The sequence below is a fragment of the Anopheles coustani genome (genome assembly GCF_943734705.1).
Source record: "Anopheles coustani chromosome X unlocalized genomic scaffold, idAnoCousDA_361_x.2 X_unloc_151, whole genome shotgun sequence".
NCBI classification, from domain to species: Eukaryota; Metazoa; Arthropoda; class Insecta; order Diptera; family Culicidae; genus Anopheles; species Anopheles coustani.
In genome coordinates this window covers 12,501-27,500 of record NW_026525106.1, presented here as the reverse complement: position 1 = coordinate 27,500, position 15,000 = coordinate 12,501, and positions in this window count along the sequence as shown.

The window sequence follows — 15,000 nt, the reverse complement described above, 5'->3', positions numbered from 1 at the left end:
CAATTTTGGGACTTAGCCGATTTTTCATGAATTTCCATATGACCCATAGGGGTCCCTTTCTTCATACAAGCTTGCCTAGGGCGATCGGTCAAAACTTGTCTTACTATTCGATTGGTCTTCGCAGTTTCACCCTAGGCAATTCGCCTAGGTCTGTCTTCTTGAGGAGGCCAAAACCCGAAATAAGGAGGTCTGGCCGACCCTGAAACCTCCCTGTCTTAACTACACTAACCCGATTTTTCAGGGTCCTCAGCGCCATACAACTTTGCCTAGGTCACTTATACTCTTGACTTAGGCCATCTGACTTGGTCCGTGTTTCTTCCTAGGGTTCACCTAGGTACTTTGCCTTGCTTGATGTGGTAACTTTTTAGTGTAGTTCTGACATCCCAATTTTGGGACTTAGCCGATTTTCATGAATTTCCATATGACCCTAAGGGTCCCTTTCTTCATACAAGCTTGCCTAGGGCGATCGGTCAAAACTTGTCTTACTATTCGATTGGTCTTCGCAGTTTCACCCTAGGCAATTCGCCTAGGTCTGTCTTCTTGAGGAGGCCAAAACCCGAAATAAGGAGGTCCAGCCGACCCTGAAACCTCCCCTGTCTTAACTACACTAACCCGATTTTTCAGGGTCCTCAGCGCCATACAACTTTGCCTAGGTCACTTATACTCTTGACTTAGGCCATCTGACTTGGTCCGTGTTTCTTCCTAGGGTTCACCTAGGTACTTTGCCTTGCTTGATGTGGTAACTTTATAGTGTAGTTCTGACATCCCAATTTTGGGACTTAGCCGATTTTTCATGAATTTCCATATGACCCTAAGGGTCCCTTTCTTCATACAAGCTTGCCTAGGGCGATCGGTCAAAACTTGTCTTACTATTCGATTGGTCTTCGCACTTTCACCCTAGGCAGTTTGCCTAGGTGTAGCTTCTTGAGGGAGGTCAAACCCCAAAATAAGGAGGTTCAGCCGACCCAAAAACCTCCCCTGTCTGAACTACACTAACCCGATTTTTCAGGGTCCTCAGCGCCATACAACTTTGCCTAGGTCACATGTACTCTTGACTTAGGCCATCTGACTTGGTCCGTGTTTCTTCTTAGGGTTCACCTAGGTACTTTGCCTTGCTTGATGTGGTAACTTTTTAGTGTAGTTCAGACATCCCAATTTTGGGACTTAGCCGATTTTTCATGGATTTTCCATATGACCCATAGGGTCCCTTTCTTCATACAAGCTTGCCTAGGGCGATCGGTCAAAACTTGTCTTACTATTCGATTGGTCTTCGCACTTTCACCCTAGGCAGTTTGCCTAGGTGTAGCTTCTTGAGGAGGTCAAAACCCAAAATAAGGAGGTTCAGCCCGACCCAAAAACCTCCCCTGTCTGAACTACACTAACCCGATTTTTCAGGGTCCTCAGCGCCATACAACTTTGCCTAGGTCACTTGTACTCTTGACTTAGGCCATCTGACTTGGTCCGTGTTTCTTCTTAGGGTTCACCTAGGTACTTTGCCTTGCTTGATGTGGTAACTTTTTAGTGTAGTTCAGACATCCCAATTTTGGGACTTAGCCGATTTTTCATGTATTTCCATATGACCCATAGGGTCCCTTTCTTCATACAAGCTTGCCTAGGGCGATCGGTCAAAACTTGTCTTACTATTCGATTGGTCTTCGCACTTTCACCCCTAGGCAGTTTGCCTAGGTGTAGCTTCTTGAGGAGGTCAAAACCCAAAATAAGGAGGTCCAGCCGACCCTGAAACCTCCCCTGTCTTAACTACACTAACCCGATTTTTCAGGGTCCTCAGCGCCATACAACTTTGCCTAGGTCACTTATACTCTTGACTTAGGCCATCTGACTTGGTCCGTGTTTCTTCCTAGGGTTCACCTAGGTACTTTGCCTTGCTTGATGTGGTAACTTTATAGTGTAGTTCTGACATCCCAATTTTGGGGACTTAGCCGATTTTTCATGAATTTCCATATGACCCTAAGGGTCCCTTTCTTCATACAAGCTTGCCTAGGGCGATCGGTCAAAACTTGTCTTACTATTCGATGGTCTTCGCACTTTCACCCTAGGCAGTTTGCCTAGGTGTAGCTTCTTGAGGAGGTCAAAACCCAAAATAAGGAGGTTCAGCCGACCCAAAAACCTCCCCTGTCTGAACTACACTAACCCGATTTTTCAGGGTCCTCAGCGCCATACAACTTTGCCTAGGTCACATGTACTCTTGACTTAGGCCATCTGACTTGGTCCGTGTTTCTTCTTAGGGTTCACCTAGGTACTTTGCCTTGCTTGATGTGGTAACTTTTTAGTGTAGTTCAGACATCCCAATTTTGGGACTTAGCCGATTTTTCATGGATTTTCCTATGACCCATAGGGTCCCTTTCTTCATACAAGCTTGCCTAGGGCGATCGGTCAAAACTTGTCTTACTATTCGATTGGTCTTCGCACTTTCACCCTAGGCAGTTTGCCTAGGTGTAGCTTCTTGAGGAGGTCAAAACCCAAAATAAGGAGGTTCAGCCGACCCAAAAACCTCCCCTGTCTGAACTACACTAACCCGATTTTTCAGGGTCCTCAGCGCCATACAACTTTGCCTAGGTCACTTGTACTCTTGACTTAGGCCATCTGACTTGGTCCGTGTTTCTTCTTAGGGTTCACCTAGGTACTTTGCCTTGCTTGATGTGGTAACTTTTTAGTGTAGTTCAGACATCCCAATTTTGGGACTTAGCCGATTTTTCATGTATTTCCATATGACCCATAGGGTCCCTTTCTTCATACAAGCTTGCCTAGGGCGATCGGTCAAAACTTGTCTTACTATTCGATTGGTCTTCGCACTTTCACCCTAGGCAGTTTGCCTAGGTGTAGCTTCTTGAGGAGGTCAAAACCCAAAATAAGGAGGTTCAGCCGACCCAAAAAACCTCCCCTGTCTAAACTACACTAACCAGATTTTTCAGGGTCCTCACCGTCATACAACTTTGCCTAGGTCACTTGCACTCTTGACTTAGGCCATCTGACTTGGTCCGTGGTTTCTTCCTAGGGTTCACCTAGGTACTTTGCCTTGCTTGATGTGGTAACTTTTTAGTGTAGTTCTGACATCCCAATTTTGGGGACTTAGCCGATTTTTCATGTATTTCCATATGACCCTTAGGGTCCCTTTCTTCATACAAGCTTGCCTAGGGCGATCGGTCAAAACTTGTCTTACTATTCGATTGGTCTTCGCACTTTCACCCTAGGCAGTTTGCCTAGGTGTAGCTTCTTGATGAGGCCAAAACCCAAAATAAGGGGGTTCGGCCGACCCAAAAACCTACCCTGTCTAAACTACACTAACCAGATTTTTCAGGGTCCTCAGCGCCATACAACTTTGCCTAGGTCACTTGTTCTCTTGACTTAGGCCATCTGACTTGGTCCGTGTTTCTTCCTAGGGTTCACCTAGGTACTTTGCCTTGCTTGGTGTGGTAACTTTTTAGTGTTGTTCTGACATCCTCATTTTGGGACTTAGCCGATTTTTCGTAAAATGCCATATGACCCATATGGGTCCTTTCCTTCATATAAGTTTGCCTTGCTTGGTGTGGTAACATTTGAGTGTAGTTCTGACATCCCCATTTTGGGACTTAGCCGATTTTTCGTAAAATACCATATGACCCATCAGGGTCCTTTGCTTCATATAAGTTTGCCTTGCTTGGTGTGGTAACATTTGAGTGTAGTTCTGACATCCCCATTTTGGGACTTAGCCGATTTTTCGTAAAATACCATATGACCCATCAGGGTCCTTTGCTTCATATAAGTTTGCCTTGCTTGGTGTGGTAACATTTGAGTGTAGTTCTGACATCCCCATTTTGGGACTTAGCCGATTTTTCGTAAAATACCATATGACCCATCAGGGTCCTTGCCTTCATATAAGTTTGCCTTGCTTGGTGTGGTAACATTTGAGTGTAGTTCTGACATCCCCATTTTGGGACTTAGCCGATTTTTCGTAAAATACCATATGACCCATCAGGGTCCTTTGCTTCATATAAGTTTGCCTTGCTTGGTGTGGTAACATTTGAGTGTAGTTCTGACATCCCCATTTTGGGACTTAGCCGATTTTTCGTAAAATACCATATGACCCATCAGGGTCCTTTGCTTCATATAAGTTTGCCTTGCTTGGTGTGGGTAACATTTGAGTGTAGTTCTGACATCCCCATTTTGGGACTTAGCCGATTTTTCGATCAATACCATATGACCCATCAGGGTCCTTTGCTTCATATAAGTTTGCCTTGCTTGGTGTGGTAACATTTGAGTGTAGTTCTGACATCATCATTTTGGGACTTAGCCGATTTTTCGTAAAATACCATATGACCCATCAGGGTCCTTTGCTTCATATAAGTTTGCCTTGCTTGGTGTGGTAACATTTGAGTGTAGTTCTGACATCCCCATTTTGGGACTTAGCCGATTTTTCGTAAAATACCATATGACCCATCAGGGTCCTTTGCTTCATATAAGTTTGCCTTGCTTGGTGTGGTAACATTTGAGTGTAGTTCTGACATCCCCCATTTTGGGACTTAGCCGATTTTTCGTAAAATACCATATGACCCATCAGGGTCCTTTGCTTCATATAAGTTTGCCTTGCTTGGTGTGGTAACATTTGAGTGTAGTTCTGACATCCCCATTTTGGGACTTAGCCGATTTTTCGTAAAATACCATATGACCCATCAGGGTCCTTGCCTTCATATAAGTTTGCCTTGCTTGGTGTGGTAACATTTGAGTGTAGTTCTGACATCCCCATTTTGGGACTTAGCCGATTTTTCGTAAAATACCATATGACCCATCAGGGTCCTTTGCTTCATATAAGTTTGCCTTGCTTGGTGTGGTAACATTTGAGTGTAGTTCTGACATCCCCATTTTGGGACTTAGCCGATTTTTCGTAAAATACCATATGACCCATCAGGGTCCTTTGCTTCATATAAGTTTGCCTTGCTTGGTGTGGTAACATTTGAGTGTAGTTCTGACATCCCCATTTTGGGACTTAGCCGATTTTTCGATCAATACCATATGACCCATCAGGGTCCTTTGCTTCATATAAGTTTGCCTTGCTTGGTGTGGTAACATTTGAGTGTAGTTCTGACATCATCATTTTGGGACTTAGCCGATTTTTCGTAAAATACCATATGACCCATCAGGGTCCTTTGCTTCATATAAGTTTGCCTTGCTTGGTGTGGTAACATTTGAGTGTAGTTCTGACATCCCCATTTTGGGACTTAGCCGATTTTTCGTAAAATACCATATGACCCATCAGGGTCCTTTGCTTCATATAAGTTTGCCTTGCTTGGTGTGGTAACATTTGAGTGTAGTTCTGACATCCCCATTTTGGGACTTAGCCGATTTTTCGTAAAATACCATATGACCCATCAGGGTCCTTTGCTTCATATAAGTTTGCCTTGCTTGGTGTGGTAACACATGAGTGTAGTTCTGACATCCCCATTTTGGGACTTAGCCGATTTTTCGTAAAATACCATATGACCCATCAGGGTCCTTTGCTTCATATAAGTTTGCCTTGCTTGGTGTGGTAACATTTGAGTGTAGTTCTGACATCCCCATTTTGGGACTTAGCCGATTTTTCGATCAATACCATATGACCCATCAGGGTCCTTTGCTTCATATAAGTTTGCCTTGCTTGATGTGGTAACACATGAGTGTAGTTCTGACATCCCCATTTTGGGACTTAGCCGATTTTTCGATCCATACCATATGACCCATCAGGGTCCTTTGCTTCATATAAGTTTGCCTTGCTTGGTGTGGTAACACATGAGTGTAGTTCTGACATCCCCATTTTGGGACTTAGCCGATTTTTCGTAAAATACCATATGACCCATCAGGGTCCTTTGCTTCATATAAGTTTGCCTTGCTTGGTGTGGTAACACATGAGTGTAGTTCTGACATCCCCATTTTGGGACTTAGCCGATTTTTCGTAAAATACCATATGACCCATCAGGGTCCTTTGCTTCATATAAGTTTGCCTTGCTTGGTGTGGTTACATTTGAGTGTAGTTCTGACATCCCCATTTTGGGACTTAGCCGATTTTTCGTAAAATACCATATGACCCATCAGGGTCCTTTGCTTCATATAAGTTTGCCTTGCTTGGTGTGGTAACACATGAGTGTAGTTCTGACATCCCCATTTTGGGACTTAGCCGATTTTTCGTAAAATACCATATGACCCATCAGGGTCCTTTGCTTCATATAAGTTTGCCTTGCTTGGTGTGGTAACATTTGAGTGTAGTTCTGACATCCCCATTTTGGGACTTAGCCGATTTTTCGTAAAATACCATATGACCCGTCAGGGTCCTTTCCTTCATATAAGTTTGCCTTGCTTGGTGTGGTAACATTTGAGTGTAGTTCTGACATCATCATTTTGGGACTTAGCCGATTTTTCGTAAAATACCATATGACCCATCAGGGTCCTTTGCTTCATATAAGTTTGCCTTGCTTGGTGTGGTAACACATGAGTGTAGTTCTGACATCGTCATTTTGGGACTTAGCCGATTTTTCGTAAAATACCATATGACCCATCAGGGTCTTTTGCTTCATATAAGTTTGCCTTGCTTGGTGTGGTAACACATGAGTGTAGTTCTGACATCATCATTTTGGGACTTAGCCGATTTTTCGATCAATTCCATATGACCCATCAGGGTCCTTTTTCTTCATATAAGTTTCCCAAGACTTAGTGTTTTTTACCTTTGGACACCAATATCACCCTTACGGGTATCTTTGATCTTCGCACCATGTATTGACCAAATGTAGGTCTTGCTATGCCAAACTTATAATTGTTCTACACCAAGTCTCTATCTTGAACCATTAAGGCTCTAACTTGCACCAATTGCTTGGTACTCTTGGTCCGTGTTTCATCGCATACTGACTTCTTGACTTAGTGCTTTTTACCTTTGGACACCAATATCACCCTTACGGGTTTCTTTGATCTTCTCACTTTGTATTGACCAAATGTAGGTCTTGCCATGCCAAACATATAATTGTTCTACACCAAGTCTCTATCTCGTACCGCCAGCTCGGTACATTCGATCAACCTGCCCTTAAGGCACCCGGGACTTAGCCATTTTTTCACATTTTTCATGATTTTGAGGCAACTTTTCTCGACTTTGTCACCTTATATCACCAAGATCCTTTCCCTTTAGCGCTTCACTCTGTTCGTATGATATTTAGCGCTGACTATCACCTTTCTATCGCTGAGCTCAACTTCTTATTCGGTGCCATAGAGCCAGAGATATTTGGTGTATGCTGTTATAAGGGAAGTTTGTCACTTTTTCAAAGGCCCACTTTGGGACGCCCATATCTCACCTTCAGGTATCTTCGATCTTCTTGTCGTCTATGGACGAAACTTAGGTCTTGTCTTGGCCAACTTATAAATGTTCTACGGCCAAGCCGTATCTCTTACCGCCAGCCCGGTATTTTTGGACTTAGCCGGATTTTCGCCTCTCGTGGTAACAATTTCTGTCTTTGACTCACAATAACACCCGAACGGTCACATGCTAGCGCTTTGCTTGGTAGGAATTATAGTTAGCGCTACCTTTTCTCTTTCCATCGATACCTTGTCCGTTCCATTCCATGCCATACAGCCGAAGTTATGATGTTTCCCGTTTTCCATATCATGTGGAGCTTATGCTCTGGGAAAACCATCTAACACCTGTACCACCCTTTTGGGTACCACCGATCTCGACACTATGTTCGGGCCAAATATAGGTTATAACATGCCGAACTTATAATTGTTCTACACCAAGTCTCTATCTCTTACCGCCTGCTCGGTATTTTACTCGTAAGTCCAAATTTCACAACTTGTACTTTTTGGCCCAATGTACTCGAGTTTCAATTTTGGTAACATTTTTCGACTTTGTCGCTTAATAACTTCCAAATCATGCTAGTTAGCGCTTTGCTTTCTTCTAGTCGTATCTAGCGCTGGGTGTTACCTTTCCAAAACACATCCTAGCTTTACAATCCATGCCATACAGCCGGAGCTACATGGTGCACAAGTCAAATCCATTTTAGCCATGTTTCATTTTTGCCAATTTTTGACCACTCGTATCACCCTTCCAGAGTGGTCCGATCTCCTCGCTTTCTATGGACGACTTTTAGGTCTCGTAGAGGCAAACTTATAAGTATTCTACGTCAACCCGCTATCTCTTACCGCCTGCTCGGTATTCTTGGTCTTGTCCGATTTTTGGCCATTTTGGTATTATTTTTCGACTTTGTCGCTTAATAACTCAGTTTTGCTCAACACTTAGCGCTTCGGTTGTTTGGGATTATAGTTAGCGCTCGGTTCAACCTTTCCAACACTGACCTTAGCTTGTCAATCCGTTCCATACAGCCTGAGTTATTCGCGATACCGTGTTTCAACCCATTTCTCAAGTCTCGTTTTGGTCCAACTTTGAACCAGCCATATCACCCTGATGGGTACCTCCGATCTTCTCGCTCTATATTGGCCAAAGTTAGGTCTTGTGGTAACGTACTTATGATTGTTCTACGCCGTGTTCGTAGCTCTTATCGTTCGCCCGCTATTTTCGATCATAAGGTGAATTTTCGCCTCTAAACCACCATTTTTCACCTTTGCCCTCTAATATGACCGACTTGCTCAACACCTAGCGCTTCGCTTGGTAGGACACATAGCTAGCGCTCGTTGAGACCTTTCCAACGCATATCCAAGCTTTCCGATCCGAGCCATACAGCCTGAGCTATAGGCGATACCGTTTTTCCCATTTTCTTGGTCACATGCACTTTAGGGTACCCCTTTTTGCCTTTGACCCTTAATACCTCCTCCGGGTCACTAGTAGGCGCTCAGCTTGGTAGGAAACATAGCTAGAGCAGGCCTTCACCTTTCCAAAACTGCCTCAAGTGTACCGATCCGACATCTAGAACCAAAGTTATGGTCATTCCTATCATGCTCTACTTTCATGGTCAACCTCCACCAAGCACACCTAGGTTGGACCAACTTTCACCAACTCATCTCGAACCCCAAATTTGCTTCGACCTACTAGGTTTCCCTAGTAAAGTGGTCAAAACATCCATTACAACACGACTGGTCTTTCTGGTGGTCGACCTAGGCGACTTTGTTCGACGACCACCACCCCATGGAACTAAAAGACGTCCCTTGATACGGACCACCGATACATTTTCCGGCCTGTCTAAACTACACTCATCGAAATTTTTTTGGGTCCCCACCGTCATACAAGTTTGCCTAGGTCAAGTTTTTCTTCCGGATCGGCCGCGGACCTCACTTTTCATTATCTAGGGAGGCCATAGGGCCCCAAAAGGGGTTTTTTAAAATTTTCGACACTTTCGACTTTGGTCGGATTTTTTCCGATTTTGGTCCGACCTAGGGACTTGGTGGTCCAAGGAGCCTCGGGACCAAACTTTTTTCTCAGGGGTCCCTACCTCCATACAACTTTGCCTAGGTCAATTTTTTGTTCCAAATCGACCGCGGATTTCACTTTTCAATATCTGGGGCTCGTGTAGAGTCCGAATATGAGGTTTTCTCATTTTTCGACATTTTCGACTTTTTTCGACTTTTTTCGGGTTTTTCGACCTAGGGGTCCGCCGAACAAATTTTGGGTCAAAAATTTTTATTGAACTAGTCGAAAGTACGCAAAAAGATAAGACTTTTTGCCGAAGACACCATGCCCCGGAACCGACTCCTTCCCCTTCAAAATTGGGGACAAACGTGATTTTTGAAACTTTTCCTTAGGGAGCCCAAGACTTAGAAAATTTTCAAATTCTCGATTTTTCGATTGCGAGCTAGCGCTTTGCGGTCTTCGGCAATGTTGTAGATCTCGACGAGATAAGACTTTTTGGTCAAGGGACATTTTGCCCTCCGACCCCTCCTTCCCCCCGCAAATCGCCCCCCAAAGTGCAATTTTTGCATTTTCACCTCTTTGCACGCACTGTTCGGCCCAAATGGCCACTTTCTATGGGTCTGAGCGCTTTGTGGTCTTCGGCAAACTTTTAGAGCGTACCAAGCCCTAATTATAATTCTTCTACACCACCTTCGTACCTCTTCATCCCTGGCCGCTATTCGCGTACCAAGGTAATTTTTGTTCATTTTGTCAACATTTTTCATCTTTGACTGCTTATATCGGCCTTGCCATGAACCGATAGCGCTTCGCTGTGTTCTAACGTAAGTTAGTACTGCTCAATACCTTTCCAAATCATGTCTTAGATTGTCATTTGCTTGCATACAGCCGGAGCTATGAGCGATACCGTAAAAAGTACCGAAACTTGGAAAAATCCTTTGATCGCCCATATCCCCCCTTTGGGGGCCAGATATCGAAAAAAGTTCTGATTCAAAAAGTTGCGCATTAACGTGTTCTAGTTATGCCTAGAACATTTCACTTCGCTAGCTGGCCTGCAACTTAGCCGTAATTGGGATTTTAGGGTGTTCTTGGAGGGCCCATTTCCTGCGACTTGGTATCTTTTGGGCCCAATGTTTGTCTAATATCTCCACGAGTTTTCCAGATAGCCTTTTCAAACTTTCAGGGTGCCTAGAACACCTCAAGACCTTTCCAACGCTATGCCGTTTGCCTCGCTCGGACATCTACAGCCAAAGTTATTTGAGGTACACGGTACCTTACCCTGTTTTCTCAGTACTTGGTCGAAAATTTCGATCAGCCATATGACCGACTTGGACAACCCTGAGCGGGTTGGCCCCATATAACTAAACTTTCGTCTCGTGGAGGCAAACTTATAAATATTCCACGTCAACTCGCTATCTCGTACCGCCTTGACGGTATACTTGGTCCAAGGGCCATTTCCAGCGACTTGGTCGCAATTTCGCTCTAAGTTTCGCTAATACCTTCGTCCGTGGACATGGTGATTTTTTGTTCGTATTTTTCCTTGATAGTCCCACTCAAGACTATTCCATACCAGAGCCAAGCGTCCCGCTAAGTGCCATACAGCCTGAGCAGTAATTCATGAAAGGTACCTCTACCAGTTTTTGCCATACTTGGGTACAAACTTTGTATCGCCCATATCTCCACTTTGGAGGCCAGCCAGCACCTTTGCCCCATATACTTTTTTCTTGGTCATACCATGCACTAAATATAATTGTTCTACGCCAACTTGCTATCTCTTCTCTAACTTGCCGTTATTCTTGGTCCAAGTCCCATTTCATTCGTTTTCGGACCCATTTTGCTATATGTTTCACTAATAGCTTCGGCCATGGACAAGCTGATTTTCTATTTGTATTTTTGCTTGATAGTCCCACTCAAGACCATTCCAAATCACATCGCAACTTGTCGCTCGGTGGCAAACTGACCGAGTTATAATTCATGAAAGGTACCTCTTCTTGGTACACCACATGGTCGGCCCAAACCATAAACCGACCAAACGACCGACTTGGAGCACCCTGACCGGGTTGCCCCCATATAATGAAAGTTGCGTCTTTACACGCCCAACTTATGAATATTCTACGCCAAGTCGCTATCTCTTACCGGTAAGCCGGTATTCACCTTCCAAGCGTGATTTTGGTCAAGTGCCATTTCCTGCGACTTGGTCCCCGAATTGGACCATCATCACCTAATATCTCCGTGGTCTTTCAACTCAGCCTCATGAAACTTTCAGGGTAGATAGGTCTCCCCAATACCTTTCCAACGATATGCGGTTTGCCTCGCTAGGCCATCTACAGCCGAAGTTATTCATGGTACTTGGTACCTTACCCTGTTTTTTCCATACTTGTTCATACTTGGGTACAAACTTTGAATCGCCCATATCACCACTTTGGAGGCCAGCCAGCGCCTTGGCCCCATACACATTTTTGTTGGTCATACCACGCACTAGTTATAAATGTTCTACGCAAGCTTGCTATCTCTTCTCCAACTTGCGGTTATTTTTGACTCAAGTCCCATTTCCATAGTTTTTGGTACCAATTTGCTCTATGTTTCGCTAATAGCTTCGCCCAAGGACTTTGTGATTTTTTGTTCGCATTTTTCCTAAATAGTCCCACTCAAGACTATTCCAAATCACACCTTAGCTTGTCGCTCAGTGCCATACAGCCAGAGTTTTAATTCATGAAAGGTACATAACCTTGGTACACCACGTGGTCGGTCCAAACCATCAACCAACCATATGACCGACTTCGAGTCGAGCTAGCGGCTAGGCTCAATATAATGAAATGCGTGTCTTGATGCGGGCTACTGACGGTCTGAACAATGTAGCTCGCTAGCTCGTCTCTAAACTTGTGTTTTGGTCGAATATTGGGTGTTCATGTACCACTTCGGGTAACATGGACTTTGGTGCAACTTTACCACTTGTGCACTTAATTACTTCCCGGTCATTCAAGTCTTTGCCTTCATACTTTCAGGGTAGTTAGGTCTCGTCGAGACCTTTCCATACATATGCCAAACTCATCGATCGGACATCTATAGCCCGAGTTATTCGCGGTACACCGTACCTTACCCTGTTTTTTCCTCAATTGGGTACAAACCTTGGAACACCCATATCGCCCCTTTAGAGACTAGCTGGCACGTTGGCCTCATATAATGATAAGTGCACCTCAACTAGGGCTACTGACGGTCAGAACATTTCAACTTGCTAGCTCGGGCCCACACTTGTGTTTTTCTCGAATATATGGTTCAAGTGTGCCACTTTGGGCACTTTTGGACATTTTGTCCCCACACAACTTTCTTGCCTTGGTAGATAGGGTCTTGTGTTTTTGGGCAAAAAGATGCACCAAGATATGGTCTAACTTTCGTTCTTGTACCGCAAAGCGCTACCTCCAACACCCGAGGAGATAGAAAGTGATTATGTTCGGTATATCGGTCTTCCATGGCCTACTATGGTAAGCCCCTGCAGGTATGCAACCGAAGGTGCTTGGTACATGTATTTGGTGCAAAATCGGTGCAAAGTAGGTGTTTCCTTGATCGGGCTATAACTTTCTTGGTTGATGTTGGATTGCTTTGCGGTCTTCGGGGGATAGTTAGGGAACATGTTGGCCAACATTTTCTTATTCCTCAGCCTGGCCGTACCTCCTACCGTCTAGGCGGTATTCATGCTCTAAGTTGGAACTTGTGTTCCTTCGGGCAACTTTTCTGACTTTGACGCTTAATATCTTCCGTTCATATGCAGTCTAAGCTCTGCAACTCTCAGGAAAGCTAGTACTACTCATTTCCTTTCCATATCAGTCTTTGGCTTGTCGATCCAATGTCTACAGCCTTAGTTATTCACGTTCCCTGTGAAGGTAGGTTTTTGCCCATTTTCCAGTTCATGTGGTAACATTCCCGGACTTTGCCGGCTTTCTCTTCATGTGGTAACTTGCTTGCTTGTGTGGTAACTTGGAAGTGTATGTCTGACAGACCCAATCTCGGACTTAGCCGATTTTTCTCTTCATATCATATGGATCAATCACTAGGCCATCTTGCTTGCTTGTGTGGTAACTTGAAAGTGTATGTCTGACAGACCCAATCTGGGACTTAGCCGATTTTTCTCTTCATATCATATGGATCCATCACTAGGCCATCTTGCTTGCTTGTGTGGTAACTTGGAAGTGTATTTCCGACAGACCCAATCTGGGACTTAGCCGATTTTTCTCTTCATATCATATGGATCCATCACTAGGCCATCTTGCTTGCTTGTGTGGTAACTTGGAAGTGTATTTCTGACAGACCCAATCTCGGACTTAGCCGATTTTTCTCTTCATATTATATGGATCCTGGACTTAGCCGATTTTTCTCTTCATATCATATGGATCCATCACTAGGCCATCTTGCTTGCTTGTGTGGTAACTTGGAAGTGTATTTCTGACAGACCCAATCTGGGACTTAGCCGATTTTTCTCTTCATATTATATGGATCCTGGACTTAGCCGATTTTTCTCTTCATATCATATGGATCCATCATTAGGCCATCTTGCTTGCTTGTGTGGTAACTTGATAGTGTATTTCCGACAGACCCAATCTCGGACTTAGCCGATTTTTCTCTTCATATTATATGGTTCCATCACTAGGCCATCTTGCTTGCTTGTGTGGTATCTTGAAAGTGTATGTCTGACAGACCCAATCTCGGACTTAGCCGATTTTTCTCTTCATATAATATGGATCCTGGACTTAGCCTGTTATTAGGTTATTATATATGGATCCTGGACTTAGCCGATTATTAGGTTATTATTTATGGATCCTGGACTTAGCCGATTTTTCTCTTCATATAATATGGATCCGGGACTTAGCCGATTATTAGGTTATTATATATGGATCCTGGACTTAGCCGATATTTCTCTTCATATAATATGGATCCGGGACTTAGCCAATTTTTCTCTTCATATAATATGGATCCGGGACTTAGCCGATTTTTCTCTTCATATAATATGGATCCGGGACTTAGCCAATTTTTCTCTTCATGTGGTAACGTATGCCAATCGCTCACAAGTCATGGGATAAGGGTACTTGTGTTCTTCCATCTTCTAAGTCCCGCACGGGGACATCGTGATCGCCCCAAGTCCGGAATAGCGCCAAGTCAAGCCCCACGGTGGCCGTGCAGGACCTGTTAGCGGCGGCCCCACTGACAGCACTAATCCGGACTTAGAAATTATATCTTTCTAATCGAACACCACACACGCAACACCACCATACCACCATCTCCTTGCAAGTACCTAAGTACCCGCAACTCCATGGTGAAGGCAATGTCACTCCATCACCAACCTCTTTGCATTGCAAGCACTTGCGTACCTACAACACTCCGAAGAAGGCAACGGCGCGCGATGCTCGACTCCACACACCTCACCACACCACACCACCGATGGCCAGCCAGCCAGCCAGCCCAGCTAAGGGCTAACCCACCAACCAACCACCAATGGCCTAGGCCAGCCGGATCCCACCTTCAAGTCCAAGCACAGCCAAGTGCAAGTACCGCCAAGTGTTCACCAACCAACCATCACACCAGGTCAGCCGGCCAGTACCCACCTTCAAGTGCCATTACCCTCGGGTGCAAGCCCAATCAAGTGTTAACCAACCAACCCGGCCAAGGCAGCCAACAGGCCGGCACCCTACAGC